This window comes from Bactrocera oleae, chromosome 6, assembly GCF_042242935.1.
Source record: "Bactrocera oleae isolate idBacOlea1 chromosome 6, idBacOlea1, whole genome shotgun sequence".
Lineage (NCBI taxonomy): Eukaryota > Metazoa > Arthropoda > Insecta > Diptera > Tephritidae > Bactrocera > Bactrocera oleae.
This window is the reverse complement of record NC_091540.1, coordinates 37,700,589-37,722,294: the sequence shown is the minus strand read 5'-3', so window position 1 is coordinate 37,722,294 and position 21,706 is coordinate 37,700,589. Positions and strand designations below refer to the sequence as shown.

The window sequence follows — 21,706 nt, the reverse complement described above, 5'->3', positions numbered from 1 at the left end:
AAAACTAAAGGATTTTAATTTATATAGCAGGCGTTTTTTTAGACGTGTGGTTATCAATGAGGCAATATTTATTTCGAAGTTGGTCGTTTTGATAGCTGTTACTTGATTTATACTCAGTTTGGTTTACCAATCGACATATTCGCCTAGCAGGGTCGGTAAGTCGAGCAACCGTGAATTGGTTTCACACAGAGTTTACGCTAGTGGATAATGCGCATCATCGCGCCCAACATTTGGAGCTGTGTCACTCCACTTTATGAAAGATTTGGCGGGCTTAAAAAATCCAATTCGTGCAAGAATTGAAGCCGAGCGACTATCAAGCAGGTCGCACGTTCGGTAAATGGGCCAAAAGGAATGGCCACCGATCACGATTTTCACCAGAAAGCTCACTTTTGGTTAAATGGTTTTGTTAATAAACAAAATTGTCGCATTTGGATTGATAATAATCAAAGAACGTGCAATTTAACACCGCCGGACTATTTTTTGTAGAGATATGTAAAGTCGCTTGTTTACGCAGAGAAGACCAAGACGATTGACTCCTTCGAAAATAATATTCGGCGCGTTATTGGTGACATATGACCCTAAATGCTGTAAATAGTGGTCGAAATTTTGGCTGCTTGTCTGGAATTTATTTGCGACGGTCACTTGTCCGAAATCATTTTTAAATCATAATGACAAACTCTTCTCCTAAAAAAAAATAAATTCTTGGCCATAACATAAAATTATGCTTTTTTATTTATTTTTGAAAATCACATGTCTATAAAAATGCCCTTTATATAGTTGGTTTAATTGCCGAAATCTACGTAATTGGTGGCCATTTTTATTCTGTTTGCTATAAATATAGATAGTCTAGCTGTACTAATTAACAAAATTAAATAAAATGAAAAAACAAATGATTAGCCTAAGACGCCTTTACACTAAACTAAATTATTTTTTAGTTGAATTTTTAAATGGTCTTTTATTTATGAGAAAGAGACGTATTTTCTAAGAATAATTTATACCGAATAGTCTTAAATTTAAAGTGATCATGACGTCTAGTACTTTTTTTTGTTGGTTAGCTTGTTTAGAAAAATCAAAAGAGTTAAATAAATATTTAGTTAAGAATTAAAAAAGAGTCGACCGGTTAGAAGGGATTTGTCTTTGACAGTTCAGGAGAGATCAAGAAAGATCAAAGCTGCCCACAGTTTACTCTCCTATATATATTATATTTTGGAGTTGTGCATTCTTATCCGCGGTGTGTTTATTATAATATTTGTTGAATGAAGATATTATGTATCAGTTTTCTAGACTGAATCCTCAAAAAACCCATGATAACATGCTTACTCCCTGTAAATTTGGTTACCCGGTTCTCCCACGAGCTCTTATAATGAAAACTCGTTTCAGCTAATCTGAGCTTAGACTTTTTTCTTTTTTTTTACAAATAGAATCTCTCGTATGTGTTTTCCGCGTAGGGGCATATCTTTCTTTGTTGGCCGCCGTCAACGGTGCCACCTATTATTATGCCATAATATTGCAGTAAAATGTAAGATGATCACACACAAAATTGCACACCACACATTTTACCTACCGACTAGATTATTTTATTGCAAATTTAATCATCATCGCTATCTTGAACTGGTTGTAGTCATTGCTATTATAACCACATTTAGATAGTTTTATAAGCCGGTCTATCGGTCAGTAGCACTATACAGTGGGCAACCACACAACGAATTATAATAAACTACAACAACGACGTTTAAACTGGTTAAGTATTGTGCGAAAAGAAAAAAACGAAAACGCAGCGTGCAGCAACAGCAAAAAGCACTGCCGTTCAAACAAATTGACGCACGGCTGCATCGGCAGCTCGAAATGCTACGCATGCCCCTTGGCTTGGTGTCGGTCAGTGAGACAAGGCTGGCAGCTGGCAGATCAGATAGCCCGTTAAACGTGTGGCGGCAAAGTAACAACCAAACATATTCGTAACTATCATATATATGTGTGTTTATGTATGTGTATGACATTGTATATACGCATTTGTACAAACACATTCACATTGTTTAAGCCGTTTACGATTTTAACAGCAGTTTTTGGTCATTTGCAACATTTTGTTGAATCGCTCATTTTTCCAGCGGCAACGTTTCGACAATCTAGTTTAACCGCAATTTAAGAGCATCATCAATACCGCTGCCATTCTATTATTCTCAGTATTATTTTCAGCATATTACTTTGAACTTCAGCTCACTGCTAAATGCACGTACGCACACGTAAGTTGTAATGTTTTTGTTGCTATTTTGTTTTTCTGAAATTCAATTAAATATATTTTGCGCTTCATTATCGCACATTCCTACATGATTTGGCATTTCAATTATAGTCCATGGAGTTCTTTTTTTGCCGCTACTTTATGTACTAATTGAACGTGTGTACTAGTGAGCAAGTGAGCAGGTTCCTTCATCTCTTTTTTGTGTTTGTTCAGCTGTTAATGTGGTCATTCCCCACATGATACTGCTATTCATGGTCCTTTTAGTTCATGGTGCTTTGTGAAATTAATTTTATAAAATTTACACGATTTGGAACACTTCTAGTACTATTGGTTTGTGCACACATATTTTTTAAATGGTTTATAATGCACCGTCCTGTTGCGGGTTTCACAAGTTAGCCATAACCTTCAATAGTTTGACTAATTTGTGTAATAATATTTCTATATGTTTGTGTTGTTGAGAAGGCGCGAATCTACATGTTATGTTCTCCATCTTATGTTCTCCATTTTCAGATCCTGATTAGGCTCTATACAACTGTGTTATGAACTGATTTTCCTAAAACTCGGTACTATAACTCTGAAAAAAATAGTGTAACTCGCCAGATGGCGCTGAAGTCGCGATATTTCTGAATTCGAATGAAAATTGTGATTAATCTACTGGATGCTTTGTAAAACAACTACTATTTGTTGGGCAGAATCCGAATCCATAGATCTACAAAACGGGCTAAAAGACAATATTTATACCTTTTATAAAGTGCGGCTTAGAAACTACGATAGCAGGCGATATGACAACTTACGAGTGTTATAAAATTTTGGTGGAGTTGGAAGTACTAGTAATCAATTAACCAACGCAATTCTAGAGTTCGATCGTTATGCCAAAATAAAGAAGTGAAGGGAGCAAATGACCGATGGCCGTGGATTCAAACGTTCGAAAATTTACCGTTTCTGATGTACTTCTTCAGCAAGTTTATGTGAGAATGCCAAGCTATGAAATTTTATGTGGAAAATTATTGCGATAGATGTTGCCATAATTTTAATTCTTATACAACCACGAAAGCGATCACAATTAGATGGTTTAGGATTAGCTGACCATTCGTCCCGGTTGGTTGGGACAATTCCGACAATTACGGATTACGAGTTAAGCGTCCCGGCCGTCCCGTATATTAAATTTTCAATGTTCAATGTTTTACTTTTCTGTTCAAGCAAAACATACCATTCGTTGAGCATTCAGAGATCGTTGAATATGCTCTGACACTACCAAAAACATCGGCACCAGTGGAACACATATTTCCCACCATTAACAGAATGTGGACATACGGAAAGACTCGCCTACAAGTCAGCACCGTGAAATCTATTTTATTTGTGAAGAATAATTTAAAATTTTCTTGTTTGGAATTTTTCACTCACTTAAAATCGCATCCAGAGCTTCTTCGAAAAATCAGTCAACAAGAGAAATAAGTCAGACCGAAGACTTCTTCAACGATTTCAGAAACACTGTCCACTTCATCAACTGAATCTTTTAATAATGTTTACTACTACTTTACTTTCTCTTTTACCATTTCCATTCTTTTTGATTAAAATTGTCTTACTCTCTCACCTATTATATGTCAAAAATTTCAGTGAATAATAATATGGAAAAAATCGATGAAACCAGAACACCACTCATAGTTGAATATTAAATCTCGATATTGGGCACCTTGAACGTGTCGCAAATCTGCTTCAGAGTTCTATTTTTATTTCTGCTAACATTCGTGAATGTCTAAATATATGAAAGCAAGGGTTGTGTGATATCGCAAATACGGTGCAGCACGGGACAGGGCGAGAAAAATATAATTACTTTGCCAGAATATATTGGGACTATAACTATATGATATTCGTTCGGTTTGACAAGAGATAGTCTAACTTGACTATTATTTCATTGTTTTAATATTCCAAACATGTGTTTGAAACCTCTGTCTGTCCTTGCTTTGTGTTTTTGCGGGAAGTTCTTCCCCATTACTTTAATATGAAGAAAACCTCAACCGATCATCGTATTTTGGCAAGGAAATTTGATGCCATAAGAAGTTGAAAAACGATTTTGCATATCAGAGATGCTGCTTGACCGCTACAAAAATAAGTAGGACTACGGTTTATGGTACATCGGAAAGGGTTATCAATAATTGGTTTGATTTATGCCGGCGCAGTTCTTTTGGGATGGAGTCCACAAATTGCCCGAATGATGAGAAATTGTTATGGTTTTAGATGAAAAAAACTTAGCTAATGCTAGTTATATATAATATAAGATTCTGTGTTATGTAGTTTTATGCTTTTAGCGTTATATTAGATTTGGTTTGTTATATTTTTTTTATCAAAATTGACTTCACATTGGTGTTAAAGTAAATTTTTTAATATCTGGTGGCTTTTAAAATCTTTAACAAGGTTTAGTTGTTTTACTCGTTCATTCTGCTTATTTTGTTTTGCGCTCACCATTTAATAACTGAGAACACTGCTGCCAGCGAAAACATTCTCTTTTGCTGTTATTTACGGTGTTTTCACCTGAAATTGCAGTGTCAAGAACACCTGTTCGCCTCAATTGTTCGCTGTCCGTGCAGTTTTTGTTCTTTTCAAAAACGATTTTTTTACAAAAGCGTGCACAGAATTCGCTTTGAAAGTGTTTGCAAAATTTGCAGTTTACGCACACTCCGTCTGTGTGTGTTTTTGTTCTGCTTCTACAACTAACATGGTTGCATGTGCGAATATCTGTAACATATACATTTGCAGTGAAAAATTTTTTGCAAACAGGAAATGCATCAGTTTACAGCTAGAAATTGATTTAAAGAAATCTAACAGATCAGAAAAACGCCGTGCTTTGACTTATTTTATAATTACTTTCTAATAATTTATTTTACTACACTAGTGGATTTGTGTTGTAATCCACCGTGGATTGCTTTGCTTTTTTCTTAAACTGATACGATCGTTGTCTTATATGTACTTGAAGTTGCTTAAATGGAAAAGAGGCAGTCGGTTGATTAGTTGTACCCGTTTTTTTAAATCGGTTACAAAGTGATCTGTAACTAGTTTTATTTACTGCTGGGATACATACACACAGAGTGTTTCACTTGGCTTTGTATTTACTTAAACCCTTTTCTATTACAATTCCATCGCTTCATTACTCTCCTGCTGCCAATGTTTGTTAACTGTTGTTGGTGTTAAATGAGTTAATGCTGTGTTGTTGTCTTAGCAAAATTTTTTTTAAGGACCTTCATGGCTTTGTGCGGTAAAATTCTGCCGTTCTATAGTTTTTGGCTCTCTGGCAAGCGAAATATCAGAACTTAGTGTTCATTCTCCCCACTTTTTTGGCATAGAAAACATGCAGAAATTCTAGGGAAATAGTCATAGTCATGCAAGTATTAGTATTTGTTTTGTGTAGCGAGTGTGTTCAGAAAAATGTGGTTGTTTGGACAAAATAGCCGTGGGATACACTTTGCTATTGAGGTGCAGAAACAAATAACAAAGCGGTATAATTGAATGGGAAAGTTGAGGAATGTTCTGCCTTTGCCTATTTAACTGTACTGAAAATTGGTGCTTTTTGGAAAAAACAGAAAATAAGTAGTTTTATGATTACACCATACGGCAAATTCGACTTTTTTGGGTATTGGGTCAAACCAATTTTTACGAAAGATTGAGTTATGAGTAAAAGAGTTCCATTATTTGAAGTTAGCCTCTAAATATGTAGAACCGTTATAATAAGTTACAAAAATGGTGTAATCGATCAGTTGATGTCTGTGAAAGTTTGTGGTTGAAGAGACATCTTTCGAGCGCAGGTGATAAAAAAGAAGTAGATTTTCACCATATGCTGTTCCACTGGATGACACCTTCAGAGGCGTAAACTCAAATGTCAAGATAACAGATACATACACTTATATGTATGCAATAGAATGAAGATCATAACACTGATGAGAAAAATAGCATCTAACATATATGTATATCACTGATTATTTTTACCATCATAAAATTTTAATAAACGAACTTGTAATGTAAAAGTGGGTCGAAATTATTATCAATGGTGAATAGATATCTTGTAAAATTAAGGGATTTGTTCAGGTCATGGAACAAAATTTAAATTTGAAATTTAAAAATTTAAAAATTAAAAAACAAAGTTTAAATTATGAAATTGGAATTTTTGATACCAAGTCAGAATTAAAATTGATAAAATGGTTTTTAGTTAAAAATTGGAGAATTAGAACTCGAAGCACGCAAGTGTGATATAATTTAAACTTAAAAAACACATTTTAGTTTAATTTTAATTATAAACTCGGAATAAACTTTTTTTCAATCCGGTATTTGGTATTAGAAATTAAAAATTATTTTTTATTAAGATTGTCAAGATTACAAAGAAAGATAAATAATTGTTTAAATGTCAATTCTTAATGTCCATGCGACTTCTGATTCCGCGACATTTTGCAACTAATCACACAACGCACAACATCATACAACACATAACAACACAATGCTACACCATACACCACCTACACCACCTACAACACACCATATCACCCACCAACACAACCACATACCACCCCTACATACAACCACCCAAATTATCAAAAGGGACTAGTCAGACCGGGATGGGCTTTATTTTCGATTTCAACCATGACCTATAAGGTTCGCCATTTATTCGTTCCCGCAACGTGGTTTTCGCCGTATAAAAGATTTAAAAAACAAAAAGTTGTTTCATTTCAGTGCAAGTGAGTATAACACCGCACGCAAGGTGAAAAACAATAAGTGAGATCACCACTTAACTTACTTTAAAACTTTATTCAGCTGATAGCATAGTGAAAAAATGTTTCCCTTGGTTAAAACGTTATGTCAAAGATTCGTGTAAGTCGCATTTGCATTGCATTTTTCAACCCGGACGACGACCATGGTACACGGAGTTTATTTCACGTATTCCCTTGAAATTTTACTCGTGGTATATGTACGCGTCAATAAGTTAATGAAACGTCAAACTGAAATTTTGCGCTCTTCTTTGCAAGAAGCTACTCATTTGTCGTAACCGTCGGACCACTATAGCACTATACAAACTGATCGTTCAAAATCAAGTCCTCATATGAAACAATTTTTTATTTGACGAGATATCTCGGAGTGGATTATTGCCCAAGGCAGCGTTACAGAAGATAAATATCTACATAATATATATTTCTTCCTATTAAGTAACCTTAATGCCGTTGATGCGTTGCATTTTTAGATTTAGTTAAACACATAGTTATTAGAAGAAATTAATATATTTTCCTGTTGGTTTTTTGTTTTCTTGTGGATATCACGATTTTGAAAAAGGGTGGGAGTAGTACACACTCAATGCTTAATAAAGCTTGAAAGAGAGAAATTTGGATATTTTTTCCTTGTTCCCATAATAAATAATCAAAGTTAGGTTATTTTTATGGGCTTAGAAGCAAGAAACATGACAACATTTTTTCACAGAATATATATTCTTGATTTGTTATAATGTTTAAATAGTTAAGAATTTGAATTACTAAGGCCACCTTTCTTGCCATAAAATGCTATCCAATTGTTTAAGAAAGAAGTAGAGTCTTTAATTATTTTTAAAATTTTTGTTTGTATGGGAATATATTTCACGAACGATGTGTCTAAATATCCATTTAAAAAAAAAAAATTTAAAAAACAAAACTACCTTGCCATATTTTATAATATTTCTCCATGAAAATTTAATAGAATACTCCTTAAATTTCGTACCATAACGTCCCATTGGTTTTTAAATATGGATTTTAAATATTTCTTTAAAAAACTCATAAAAATGAGCCTTAAGCAGACACTATTTAAAATTATTGCATTGTTTAATAATATTAAATAAAAGTGCGATTTAGAGAAAAACACCAACCAGACAACATTCACTACACAAAGTGCTTTCAACACAACCACATTTTTCAGCTGCCACAAAGCTTATACATATACTTATCTACGAGAGGGTGAGTTATAAGCCTTGTGAACATAAGGGGCCTTTAAGGCGCAGCCGTCAAGCCGCTTTGTTCATAAGTCATACCATCTCACCACCAAGCAGCAAAATTTAATAAAAAAAAGTGTAGTAATAACGCCAAATAACACAGCGTCTGCGGATTTAGGTGCGCGGCAGCTTCCCACACAATTAAGTGGCGGGGCAAAGCATTGTCCTTTCGCTGTCACTTACTGCATACCAGTTCGATCGTTCGCGGTGTCATATGTCTCTTTAGTTGTTGTTGTAGTGTGCTTGATTGTGTATATGCATGCGTCGTAATAGCACTTGCTTCATTTTGTTGTACAATTACTCGAGGCAACAGCGGTGGCGCATAATTGGTGCATTATGAGTCATACGTGGAGCGGCAGTCGAATTTGTAGTTGCAGTCTGCAGTCTGCTGTCTAGTAAACGAGAAACATGCCGATAAGTAAAATTTAATGCGAAAGAGAAACATGTTAATATTAAGTGTGTCTAAGTGGCTCGTCTTTTATTTATATTTCGGCGAAGTATGGCAGCGCGGTTTGTGGTTTTTGTTTGTTACCATTTCTATTCTCGGAACAGGGTTAAGTTTGTCACAAAGTTTGTAACACCCAGAAGAAAATGTCGGAGACCCTATAAAGTATAAATAAATGATCAGTGTGACGAGCAGAGTAAATTTAGTATTGTCCGACTGTCTGTATATAGGCGAACTAGTATCTCGGTTTTTGAAATATCGATCGATCTGAAATTTTGCATACGTCCTTTTTTCCCAAAGAAGCTGCTCTTTTGTCGGACCATTATATCATATAGCTGCCATACAAACATTATTATTCAAAACAACGGCATAATCTTAGAAGAAATTGTTCAGAACGGATCACTATAGCATATAGCTCCCATACAAACTGATCGATCCAAGTTAAAGCTTGTATGGACATTTTTTTACTTGTTGTTAGTTAACGTTTTTTTTTTTGTTTAGTTGTATTTTGATTAAAGCTTTGTTGGTACAAAGCTTTTTTTTGTATTAAAATGTTTACTTTTTGAAGTCTTTACTTTGTTTAGGCAAACTGCCACATTGCCACATATGTTGTTTTTGCTCATTAAATTTGCCAATTATCTTACAAGAGTAAATCACATACATATCTACCATACTTACATAGTATATGTACTAATACATAAATGTGTATAAGTATATGCACATACTTTACAGTTGTATGACCGTTCAATTGCAGCTTACAACAAGTGTTGCATGCCACTTGTGTTGTTGCTGTTCTCGTATTATTTAATTCGCGTTTTCATCATGAAAAATGTGAGTAAACATTTTGAACTGGTTTTGCCTTTACTCTCCCATAGACGCTATACTGCATTTCGTTGAGTTTTTCTTTTGCGTTTACCATACATACATATGTACATTTGTGTATATTACATGGGTGGCACTGCTGTGAAAGGAAAAGTGCGCACTTGTTTATTTTAATTTCGCTGGCGTCACTCTAATCGTGTGGTATCACATGTCTGCAAGTGTCTCTAAGCAGTCTGCGTCAGCCGTGGGTAAGCAACGGCCTGCCCACCTGTCGCAGACACTGCGTCCCCTCTGGCGGCTGGCCACAGCCAACCACCAGCCAAGCGATTGTCCAATATTGCAGCGATCGATATGTTGCATCCAAACTGGGTTAATGACACTAGCTGGCGAAAATGGCCAATTCAAAATTCACTTTCATTGAAAATACGCTTGCTGTAATAGCGCTGAGCGCTGATTGCCCGGGCTGAAAGTGAAATTGTTTGTATGAAATGCGGTTATATTAAAATTTTGTATTGCATAGGTAATATGTGTTATTGGAGAAACAGCGTCATAACAATCGGGTTTTCATTTTTTAGTTGCGTGAAATATTACTTGCTATACATGCTACATGGGTAAACATTTATTTATACCGTTTCGCATTTAGGGGCGCGGTTGCATTTGCAGCGTTTTAGAATCGCTCAAAAATTCCATTTAAATTTCGAAAAAATATATTTTGTTTTTGCATATTTCAACAGTTTATATCTTTAAAAATAACATTCGAAGTTCTAAAAGAATATCTCAAATCTTTTTTTTTAATTTACAGCTTTCTGAATCAGCTTATTTTCAAATTTTTCAAATGGGCTGCAGTTGCAACTCAAACACAAATCATCCGGTTGTCCAAGCTCATTTTAAAAATTTTTGTTGTAGATGGTTCACCATCCCATTCACTTCCATCAGTAAACTGTACCGATATCTGGGTATTTGGCGACTTATTATTTTTAAGTAGTCCATGCCAATTACTTTTGAAACTCAAAGGGAGATTTTCATTCAGTAAAATAGGACTGTAAGTTTTGTCTCCACGTTTGATTTAATAAAAAAATATTTGATAAAAAAATTGATATACTTTAAAATCTTCCTCATAATTTTTCGTAAATTTGCGGTAAGGAGAGTGAGGATCACGTGATGTTTGTATACGCGAAAAAAAGGCACAGAACCCTAATCATGACTGGAAAAATAAATTTTTATACTAAAAAGCCGCCTTATGATCAAAATAAAAAAACTACAAATATCTTAAAAACAAGAGCACATTCAATACTTTCATGATGAGATTCGTAATCTGGATATATATATATATCGTTTGTAGAGCTATTATTTATAACAAAACAGACAGTAGCAATTTAGAATTTTCAGATAATCAGCTTACATTTAAATTTTTTTTTAATAAAAGGTAAGTTCGGATGTAACCGAACATTTTATACTCTCGCAAAGTCAAATGGTATACTCGTTTGAGATTTCTTTGTGGATTGACTGATATTTTCGGTAGAAGGTCAACTATAGGCACTGGGGTCCATATATTTAGTACTTAGGGGTTTGAACAGTTTTGGTTCGATTTAGACAATTTTTGGCCGCAAGGTGGCATACTTTAATTGCATTATTCACGCAAAGTTTTACCCCGATATAATCATTGTTACCTGATTTGCATAGTGGAAAGTGAAAGAATCAGATGGAATTGAAAATGGTGTAACATGGGAAGTAAGCGTGGTTGTAGTCCGATTTCGCCCATTTTCGCACTATGACATAGAAACATGAAAAGAACGTTATGCACCGAATTTGGTTGAAATCGGTTGAGCAGATCTCAAGATATGGGGTTTCACCTAAAAGTGGGCTGCGCCACGCCCACAGACTAATTTTGAACGCGGTTCCTATAAAGCCAATTTATACCATCTCAGAGATAAAATTTAATGTCTCTGGCCTGTTTAGTGCTTGATTTATCGCGCTTTTAGGAGTTTTTAACAGTACCGTTATATGGGGAGTGGGCGGAGTTGCCACCCGATTTCAACTATTTTCACACCGTCAATAGAAGTGCTAAAAACATTTGCTTTTTTGTTATTATAGCATTAGCGGTTTAGGAGATATGCACATTAAACCTATTAGAGGCGGGACCACGCCCACTTTTTAAAAAAAAAGTTTTAACTGCAGATGACCCTCTCTAATGTGATCTTGTGTACCAAATAACAGTCTTGTATCTTATTGCGGAGCTTAGTTATGGCAAGTAATTTGTTTTTGATTAATGGCGTTTTGTGGGCGTGGCAGTGGTCCGATTACGCCCATCTGCAATACCAACCGTCTCACGGTACCAAAAAACATGGCTACCAAGTTTCATAAAGATATCTCAATTTTTACTCAAGTTAGAGCTTGCACGGACGGACGGACGGACGGACAGACAGTCACCCGGATTTCAATTCGTCTCTTCATCCTGATCATTTATATATATATAACCCTATATCTAATTCGATTAGTTTTAGGTAATACAAACAACCGTAAGGTGAACAAAACTATTATACTCTGTAGCAACAGGTTGCGAGAGTATAAAAATCACAAAATGTTTACTCTAATTTAACTAACTCAATATTCACTTATATTTCGCCTTTAGCCCTTAAGCTTATCTTAATCTCTTATCAGCATTACTTTACACGGTCAATTGGCAACTAGTTTGCTAAACAATTTTACTTTCAGCAATTTTTCGATCAGCCTTAATTACATACAACATAATCGCCTCAGTTCTCGATCTTGGTCTCCCTTTTTTGTCTAACATTCATATCTGACATTCTGACGCCGCATTATTAATATTTTTGCTTACATTGTGTAAACAGCGATAGACATTATTAACTGATATTTAACTATTTGGCCTTGATTCCTAAGCTCAGTCGATGTTATGAACCAAGGCTTATCATTCTAATGTAAATTTACTTTATGCTAAGATCAACATAATATAAATTCCATTAAATTATCTATGTGATCCCTTAAATTATTTTGGAGTAAACTACAATACTAAAACAGGGCATTGGCGCATTGAATAAGGAAGCAAAGGAAGAACAAAATATACAAATGCAAGCTATTTTTATACTCTCGCAACCTGTTGCTACAGAGTATAATAGTTTTGTTCACCTAACGGTTGTTTGTATCACCTAAAACTAATCGAGTTAGATATAGGGTTATATATATATAAATGATCAGGATGAAGAGACGAGTTGAAATCCGGGTGACTTTCTGTCCGTCCGTCCGTCTGTCCGTCCGTCCGTCTGTCCGTCCGTCCGTCTGTCCGTCCGTCCGTGCAAGCTCTAACTTGAGTAAAAATTGAGATATCTTTATGAAACTTGGTAGACATGTTTCATGGTACCGTGAGGTTGGTATTGCAGATGGGCGTAATCGGACCACTGCCACGCCCACAAATCGCCATTAATCAAAAACAAATAAATTGGTATAACTAAGCTCCGCAATAAGATACAAGACTGTTGTTTGGTACACAGGATCACATTAGGGAGGGGCATCTGCAGTTAAAACTTTTTTTAAAAAGTGGGCATGGTCCCGCCTCTAATATGTTTAATGTGCATATCTCCTAAACCGCTAATGCTATAACAACGAAATTCACTAGAAGCAAATGTTTTTAGCACTTCTATTGACGGTGTGAAAATAGTTGAAATCGGGTGGCAACTCCGCCCACTCCCCATATAACGGTACTGTTAAAAACTACTAAAAGCGCGATAAATCAAGCACGAAACAGGCCAGAGACATTAAATTTTATCTCTGAGATGGTATAAATTGGCTTTATAGGAACCGCGTTCAAAATTAGTCAGTGGGCGTGGCACAGCCCACTTTTAGGTGAAAACCCATATCTTGAGATCTGCTCAACCGATTTCAACCAAATTCGGTGCATAACGTTCTTTTCATGTTTCTATGTCATAGTGCGAAAATGGGCGAAATCGGACTACAACCACGCTTACTTCCCATGTAACACCATTTTTAATTCCATCTGATTCTTTCACTTTCCACTATGCAAATCAGGTAACAATGATTATATCGGGGTAAAACTTTGCGTGAATAATGCAATTAAAGTATGCCACCTTGCGGCCAAAAATTGTCTAAATCGAACCAAAACTGTTCAAAGCCCTAAGTACTAAATATGTGGACCCCAGTGCCTATAGTTGACCTTCTACCGAAAATATCAGTCAATCCACAAAGAAATCTCAAACGAGTATACCATTTGACTTTGCGAGAGTATAAAATGTTCGGTTACATCCGAACTTAGCCCTTCATTACTTGTTACAGCTATTTAAATTCCCTGCTGTTGCTGTTGTAACACTCAGAAGGAAACGTTGGAGACACTATAAAGTAGATCAGTGTGATGAGCTCAGTCGATTTAGATATGTCCATCTGAGCATTAGTCTTTTAATACGCGAACTGGTGCAGCCGAAGTTAACGTGTTTTTTAAGAAGAAGAACTTTCAAGAAGCTGTTTTGTCAAAAGTCTTCAGATACAAATCTACTTGTATATATTGTAATAAACAAATTAAATAAGTAAGCAATATGCTTTCCCAACCTTCAAAAAAAAAATTTATTTAATGATGTTGCCACTTGCCTCTACTACAAATATTTTTGTGGCTGCAAGTACTTCAAATATAACTTAGAGCATGGAGCCACTCTTAAAACAAAATATTTTTTTAATAAAAAAGTTTAATGTGATACGAGTATTAAAACTAGTATGTGATATGTGTTATGGCCAATATACGATTATGAAAAATAAACTCATGTGACGTTGCCACCTGGTATAAAATATATTTTATATTATATATATTTTATATATATACATGTACAAATTTAAAATAAATGAGTAACAATTAGCATAACGCTATATAATCCTGAAATATAAATGGTTTATTAATATTCTTCAAACGCCTTCAACTTCCGAGAGGATCAGTCATTGAGTTCCTTTTGAACTTAGTTCTTCCTATTAGCCCTTCGCGCTGTTTAGCATTTTTAATATCATTTGAATAATATTGCCATATTTCTAATATTCCATTTGATGAGTTCATATTTTGCAATTCGTATTTCCACTTTTAATTTCGCTTTTATTTGAATTTTTTTATCTTGCAGGATAGTATTGATATTTGCATAAGTCGGTTGTGCGTTGCTCAATTTGCCAACCAAACTTTGACATCCTTACAAGCCTTTAGCTCAGTTGTTAATTGCAGTTGTTAATTTGAATTAAAAGCAATTTGTCTGAGGAATTCAAATTTGTGTGCGATTAAAGCACATTTCCCAAGCGGCGTGACGCGGATGAGAGTGGCGGCAAGTCCACTAAAGTTGCAGAAACACTAAACCGTTAAAATAGAATTCCCCAGCAGATAAAACAATGGGCAACGACCAACTCGTACGGCAAACTTAATTAAGCAAAAGTGCTACAAATAGAAATAGTCGTATGAAACAAGCTGTGCAACGGAGCAGAAAAGCACTAAATGCAGAAAATACATCAACGCTGAAACTTTTTCCACTTGAACTTCTTTCGTTTTGCCTTTTCGGTGTCTTCGGCAAATTGTAGCGTTTCAACGCAATGCAACGCTGGCACTCGCTCCTATGTGTGTGTGTAAGGAAGTTGCTGCAATCCGAAATTCATTTTTATTACAGTTACAATAGCTACCTGCCTACTCACACGCACATACACACAAATCAAGTTGATGGAGAATATGCGTAACAGTTAAGTGCCCGACAGCTTTACGACGGCAGTTTGGCGCCCTCGGCGGCATATCTTTATGTGTGTGTTACTATGTAAAAGCAACTGTTGAATACTTACGCTTGCAAAGGATTAGTCAAGAACTTTTAAGCAATCGCAAATGCTAAATGAAACAGCTCAGCAAAAAGGTTGACAATTACCTGTAAGTAAAAAGAAAGGAATAAGAACCAGAGATGACTAAGAGACAAAGTAAAAAACTATGATGAGCATGAAGTTCGTCCTAAGACTGCAGTTGCAAAGACAGACCTTACATGTATACTTAAAAGTAGGAATGTTGCATTCGAGTGAAGAGCAAGCGCCACAAGAAGCATACCAATATGCGCGTATTTATGTATTTGTGCTTATGAAATCTGCGTGATTCGTATTTCAAGGCATTAGGCTTATAAAAGCGTCGTTAAGTAAGCCAGCAAACAAAGCGAGAAAATGCAGGATGTTACAACAGAACTCATATTTGAAGTTTAGTAAGAGCTTAGCCGCTTGCTTAAAGGCGTATCTTTACATACGAGTATCAAAAAGTATACGTGTGATTCGTTGAGATATTGCTAATATTATGTAAATTATATGGTATAGTGGGAGTATCGTTCACGTGAAAGTACATAAAGTTTTTGAAAATGATGACACAGTTTAATCCTTATCATAATAATTATTTACAATAAAAAAAAAATTATTTATGAAAAAACCAGACAATACTTTAACTTCGATTGTACCGAAGTTATAATACCCTTCACAGATTCAATTGATTTTGATCGGTCAGTTTGAATGACAGCTATATTCTATACTGGTTTGATCAATACAATATATGTGATGGCATCGATACTAATATTTGCCAAATAAAAAAGTGTTTTAAACAAGGACTTGAGTTGGATCGGTAGCTGTTTGTTATTGTTGTCCTATATTGGCGGTTCCGACAAATGAACAGCTTCTTGATGATAAAAGGACGTGTGCCAAACTCGAAATTCGAATTCATGTCGATATCTCAGAAACTGAGGGACTCGTTCGCGTGTGTTCGCGTCCAATGAATATTTATATATATATACTTTATAGGTGTTACAGACATCATGGCAAACTTTATATACCCTGTTCAGGGTATAAAGTTAAAAAATTTCGTTGACAAAATTCAACGCTTGGTACAAAAGTCATACTGTATACCATGTATGCTACTTTACCGTTATCAGTTTTATTCTTTCTTTTTGACTGCAATAACTCCACGAAAGAAAATATCAATTCATTTAAATTCATCCGTTGATAAAGGATAGAAAGGTGAAGAAAGAATTTGGTCAAAATTCAAAAATTTTAAACTAAGGTTGAACAACAGTACAGAATATTGTAAAAAACTTCATTACCATGCTACAGAGCGGCAACATGATTCAGGGGCGAGGACAAGGGAACGCTACTGACCACATGGTCACCAGAAGAAGATTCAGGATGCGAAAGCATCCCAGCAGAAACGACTTGTAGGGGAACCATCTCATAGGATAATCAACATCAACTTTCGAAAATACGTCGACGAGATACTTAACACTCCTCTGGTAGCACACTTTTAAAGTTTCTCTTCATTGTACCTGCCCAAAACAATTGAAATATTTTTCTAAATATTTTGTCAAACTCCTTTATTTGTCGTCGATTCCATTTAAGAACTTGTTTATATGAATCGAGAGATGATGCGCCGGTTGAAGCATTACACCGTTTTATCAATATACAACAATTTTTTTTAGCCGTTAGTAATTTAGGAAGTTATCAATATCTGTCAACCCCTTTGATTTTCGATACAATTTTACTATACACTTCTGAGAAGAATTCTGACTTCATAGTGAATTAATTTGCGTTGCTAGTCGAAAGATCAATTTACTTCGGGTGTCAAGAATTTTGTATGCCCATATTTCTAGAGATATCGTTATAAGTGCAATGAAAATTTCGGCAACCGATTTCTTCTAACTAAAACGTAGAAAAATATTAAAAGTTAGTGTTTAGAAGCGCAATAAAGACGATGTTAAATAAAATATTAATGTCTTTGAAAAGCTGATTTCTGCCTTTGTTGTCAGTTGTATAATTATGTGGAAGTAATGCAGAAATAAATGTTTTTACAACTAACGATGTCCAAATTAAAACTGGCCCAGTGGCTTTTGCCTGTTCTCAAACAAATCACCGAAGCAGAAACTTATTTTGAAGCAAAACTCAAACTGAAACGGAGAAACAAAAACGAAAAAAAGAAAATTTCCTTAAAACGAAACGAACTTTTCGGCTTGTCCCATTAATCACAACTAAAACCAACTTTTGAAATAAGCATACCCTTGAAGGTGTGCATTGAAACCATGGATGTAGCTCAAAACACCGTTTTTGTTATTGGTCGGAACATTGATCGAAGGAACGTCCTATGTACTATTATAATTTAAGTAAATCTTACAATATTTGCAACTTGTGTAGGCCGTTAGGGCACATAGCGTGATTTAAAATAATTTATTACATAAAATTTTAACAATTAGCGAAATGTGGTTATTTGTAAATCTATATTATTCCATTCACCTAAACGCCACATTCAGTTGTTGTAAACAGAATATGGACTATATACATATGTGTGGCTGTAAGACAGGTTTGTATGTAAGCGCCACAACTATTTTAATTTTTGTTACCACATTTCAGTGAAATTTAATTAAATTTAAATTGATTACAGCATTCTTTAAAACACATACTTACCGATATTTATAAACACATGCACAACATTGCCTATAAGCGCAAGTAATTTGATTTCATGAGGTAAGGTGTATTAATAACTCAACTACATTGTAATTATATACATATACTTATCAGTATGTATTTATTCGTAAATGTACAGTTACATATGGAAGTATATTTACATATAGCTGTGCATTAATGTGTTACGCGTCGATAACAACTTAATTACTCTACAAACACATGTCACTTCAATTTATCGAACAACAGGAGTCCATTGTGAAATTAATGAGTGCACCGGTAAATAAGTTAAAAGTTTGAAAAATGTGAGTAAAATAAATAGTCAAAGGATGTATTGTAGCTATAGTTATACATACGTGCTGTATTTACTTAAGTATGTATTTTCTGTAAATTAATTATTCACGTAAAATATTTAAAAAAAATATTACTTGTAAAACCAAGAAAAAACTTTAACTTCGTTTGCACCGAAGCTATAATCCCCTTCACAGTTGCATTTTTATAGCATAAAAGTATATACAAGGTATTTATTCGGATTTGGATTGGTTAGTTTAAATGGCAGCTATAAGCTATAATAGTCGGATCCAAACAATATGTTTGGAAATTTCACCAATGCCTTGGATAATTGCCTACGTCGACTGATATCTCAAAAATTTAGAGACTAGTTCGCGTATATACAGACAGACGGACAGTGCTAAATCGACTCAGCTCGTGGTGCTGATCCTCAATATATGTTTATACTTGTATAGGATCTATGTACTAACAAGAACGAGCTGGTGTTAAAATGAAATAAAACACTCAAATATGCCATTTATGATTTGAACAAAACAGCAAAGTGGCCATCACGGCTTGGCATACTCCCACCTGTTAACGCCTTCGGTATTACGGCTGGAATTTCGGCTATAGTATCTTCGAGCTCATTGAGCGCTGCTGGTTGATTGGCGTAAACCCTTGAGTTAACATACTCCCTGAGAAAATGATCTAGATGAGTTAAATTGCAAGATCTTGGCGGCCATTTGACTAGGCTATTGTTGGAAATAGAGATCGTCCGCGTCGATTTAATCAAATTCTGGGAAAAAAAGTCGGTCAACATCGTGTTATTTCCTGAAAGAAATACGGCCGATGATGCCGCCATACCACAATCCGCACCAAAACGTCATTATTTGGGGATGCAATTGCCTCACCCCAATAGCGACTATTTTGGTTGTTGACGAAGCCATTAAGCCAGAAATGGGCCACATCTCAGAAGATGATCTTTCGATGAACGTTTTTTTCGAGAACGTTAATTTGCGTAATAATCTTGGATAATTTCCAAGGGTTGTGCCACGAGCTGTCAAAATCACGTCATCACTATTGGTAGACAATGGACTTTATATGTTCTCTGATTTCTCATTCTAAAGAAATATAACAACTCATAAATTAAATATTTACATTAGGTACTTTTGCTATCTATGCCAGTTGCTTTACTATATACTCGTAAATGTATAGAGCGAAAGTATTTTTGAATTCTGTCTGTTGTTTATGGATGATCGATTTTAAAAATTTTAAGAATGTTTTTATTAGAGATTTTTGGTCAGCCAATAGATTAGGTTTAGTTAAGCCCAACAGGGATCTCACTTGATCATCTAAGAACGCTGGTCCATTGTGGTACCTAAAACTCTTTTTTAATTGATAATAAAACCCGCCCTCGACAAAGAACTTTGAGGCTATCACAAATTTGTTGTGACGGCTAATGTCAGTTTCGGCTATATCTGCTGGTTCACTGACGGTAAGACTGCTGAGATGTTTCAACATCAGTCTTATAAAGGCTGGACGATTAAGGAGAAAGGGCCTGAGTGTTTCCACTTCGCCTTTCTCCGTACAACTTGCCTTAGGGTGCCTGCAGAGTGGACGCTCAAAGCCGAGCCGAGCGCATTTACGCATTACGCGAATTTGTGCTCTGTTCGGCTTTCAGCGTCCATTCTGCAGGTACCCTTACTGCATGAATGCATATTGAACAATTTCCAGTTAGAACTCCTACTCTAGCGGCAAGACGAACTTTGCTAAGGGCAAGGACATCTCTCAGCTCTCAATATTAGTCTTACATAGATATTTGATTTTATAAGTAGAGGTGGCAAAGTTTTATCGATTCTAGTGAACAAAAGATGACACTTTGTATTGGTGAGAAGAATACAGTGAGTTATGTACACTTTTTCTGAAATATAATATGTAAAATACAAATCGTATATCATTCATAGAAGAATCTTCCACGACTCAAAGCTGCATTGTGGAGTACAATAGGTTCTTTTTACAGTTGTGGACTCAGACTTTGTTGCAATGTTTTTTTTTTTAAATTTATCTCTTAATCGTTCACCTTTATATAAATTGTTATAATTATAATTTATATAAATTTTCAATAAACAAAACCAGGAAATCAGAAATAAAAGAAAAATATTTTATATAACGTCTTATGGCAATGGGAAAATGAAAAATAATTGCCATACAACTCCATTTTACGGGGCTATTGGCTTTATAACTCAATAATTTGTGAATTATTAAAATTATTTTCACGTTGACCATAAAGATGCCACAACCTTTGAGAAGGTGTTTATGTTCAAACAGTCCGGATTGTACTATATAGCTTTGTTTCGAGATAGGCCCAAACCCAGCCCTTTTGCATATATTTCCATTTTCTCCACAGGCACGATAAGGAACACTTAGTTTTAAAAGGCCACTGGTAAGCTAAGTATTGATAACACTAGGTTTCATTAGTAATTTCTCAATAATGTTTTCTCTTTCATGAAAAATATCGCTTATAGTTTAATATAAAAACCTAACGATTGCTCTCCTCTCGACAAACCGACGCGAGGGGCGTAATGTGCATACGAGACCTAAAATTGCTCAGCTACAGAAACAAAAATTTCAACAGCTAAGATTTAAAATTTAGTTATAAAAATATGTTCTGATTATATTTATGAAGAGAAAGCAAGCATATGCGTTTTAATTTTGAAAATTGAGCCAGAGAAATTGATACAGAATTTGAGAATGAAAATTAAAATCTTGACAAAATATTTAAATTCGTATAGTTAGAAAAACTATATTGTTTATGGTCTTATACTGATTTCGCTGGGTGTATACGGCGGAAAAATTCATTTAGTTCAAAACTTGACATACAAGATTTTGACCGAAAAGGATATTAAATTGAAAAGCGAACGGGGATATTAAATTTCATTTCTGACAAGAGACAATAACTGCAAACTGAATGACATATGAAAGTTTTAAAAGTTTTAAACGACTGGTGTATGGATGTACCCATCGGAAATTCCCTATGGCGAAAATATTTATTTACCAACTTTTTTTCCACAACTACAATTTTATCTTTCATGAAATACATCGAAAAGCTTTAATTGAAGGTTTTTTAATTTCTCTCACATTCAACGCGCGAAGGATGCCTAATTGTTCTGGCTTCATTTATATATTTACATCGATCTGGAATTTTTCCAACAACTATTTTTGTTGCTCGTTTAAAAAATATTTACCGATTTACACGCGTTCAACATAAGTAATATAAGTAAGTGGGAATGTATGTGAGCGTTGACAAATATTGCTTTTTCACGAAAATTCCGATAAAACTTCAACAATACACCCAGGGCCTCATCAGCTGTAATTATGCGAATGTGTGGGTGAAAATGATTAAAGTGACGGCAGGTGACACGGCAAGAGGCCGAGAAATGTCACATTTTCCGCCATTGTTGGCAGGCGAACAGAA

General features: G+C 35.0%; 1 protein-coding gene across 4 annotated transcripts in view; it reads right to left on the bottom strand.

The window, feature by feature from the left end:
* Nucleotides 1-21,706, bottom strand: part of RhoGEF64C (Rho guanine nucleotide exchange factor at 64C) — a 230,316-nt gene that overhangs the window by 92,934 nt on the left and 115,676 nt on the right. Inside the window, exon 1 of one of the 4 annotated variants that reach the window (XM_070112192.1) lies at nucleotides 15,331-15,410. The exons of the other annotated variants lie outside the window; for them this stretch is intronic. The gene's annotated coding sequence lies outside the window, so the exon portion shown is untranslated. Of the gene's footprint in view, nucleotides 1-15,330; nucleotides 15,411-21,706 lie in introns of those variants that run through there. 4 annotated transcript variants of the gene reach the window in all.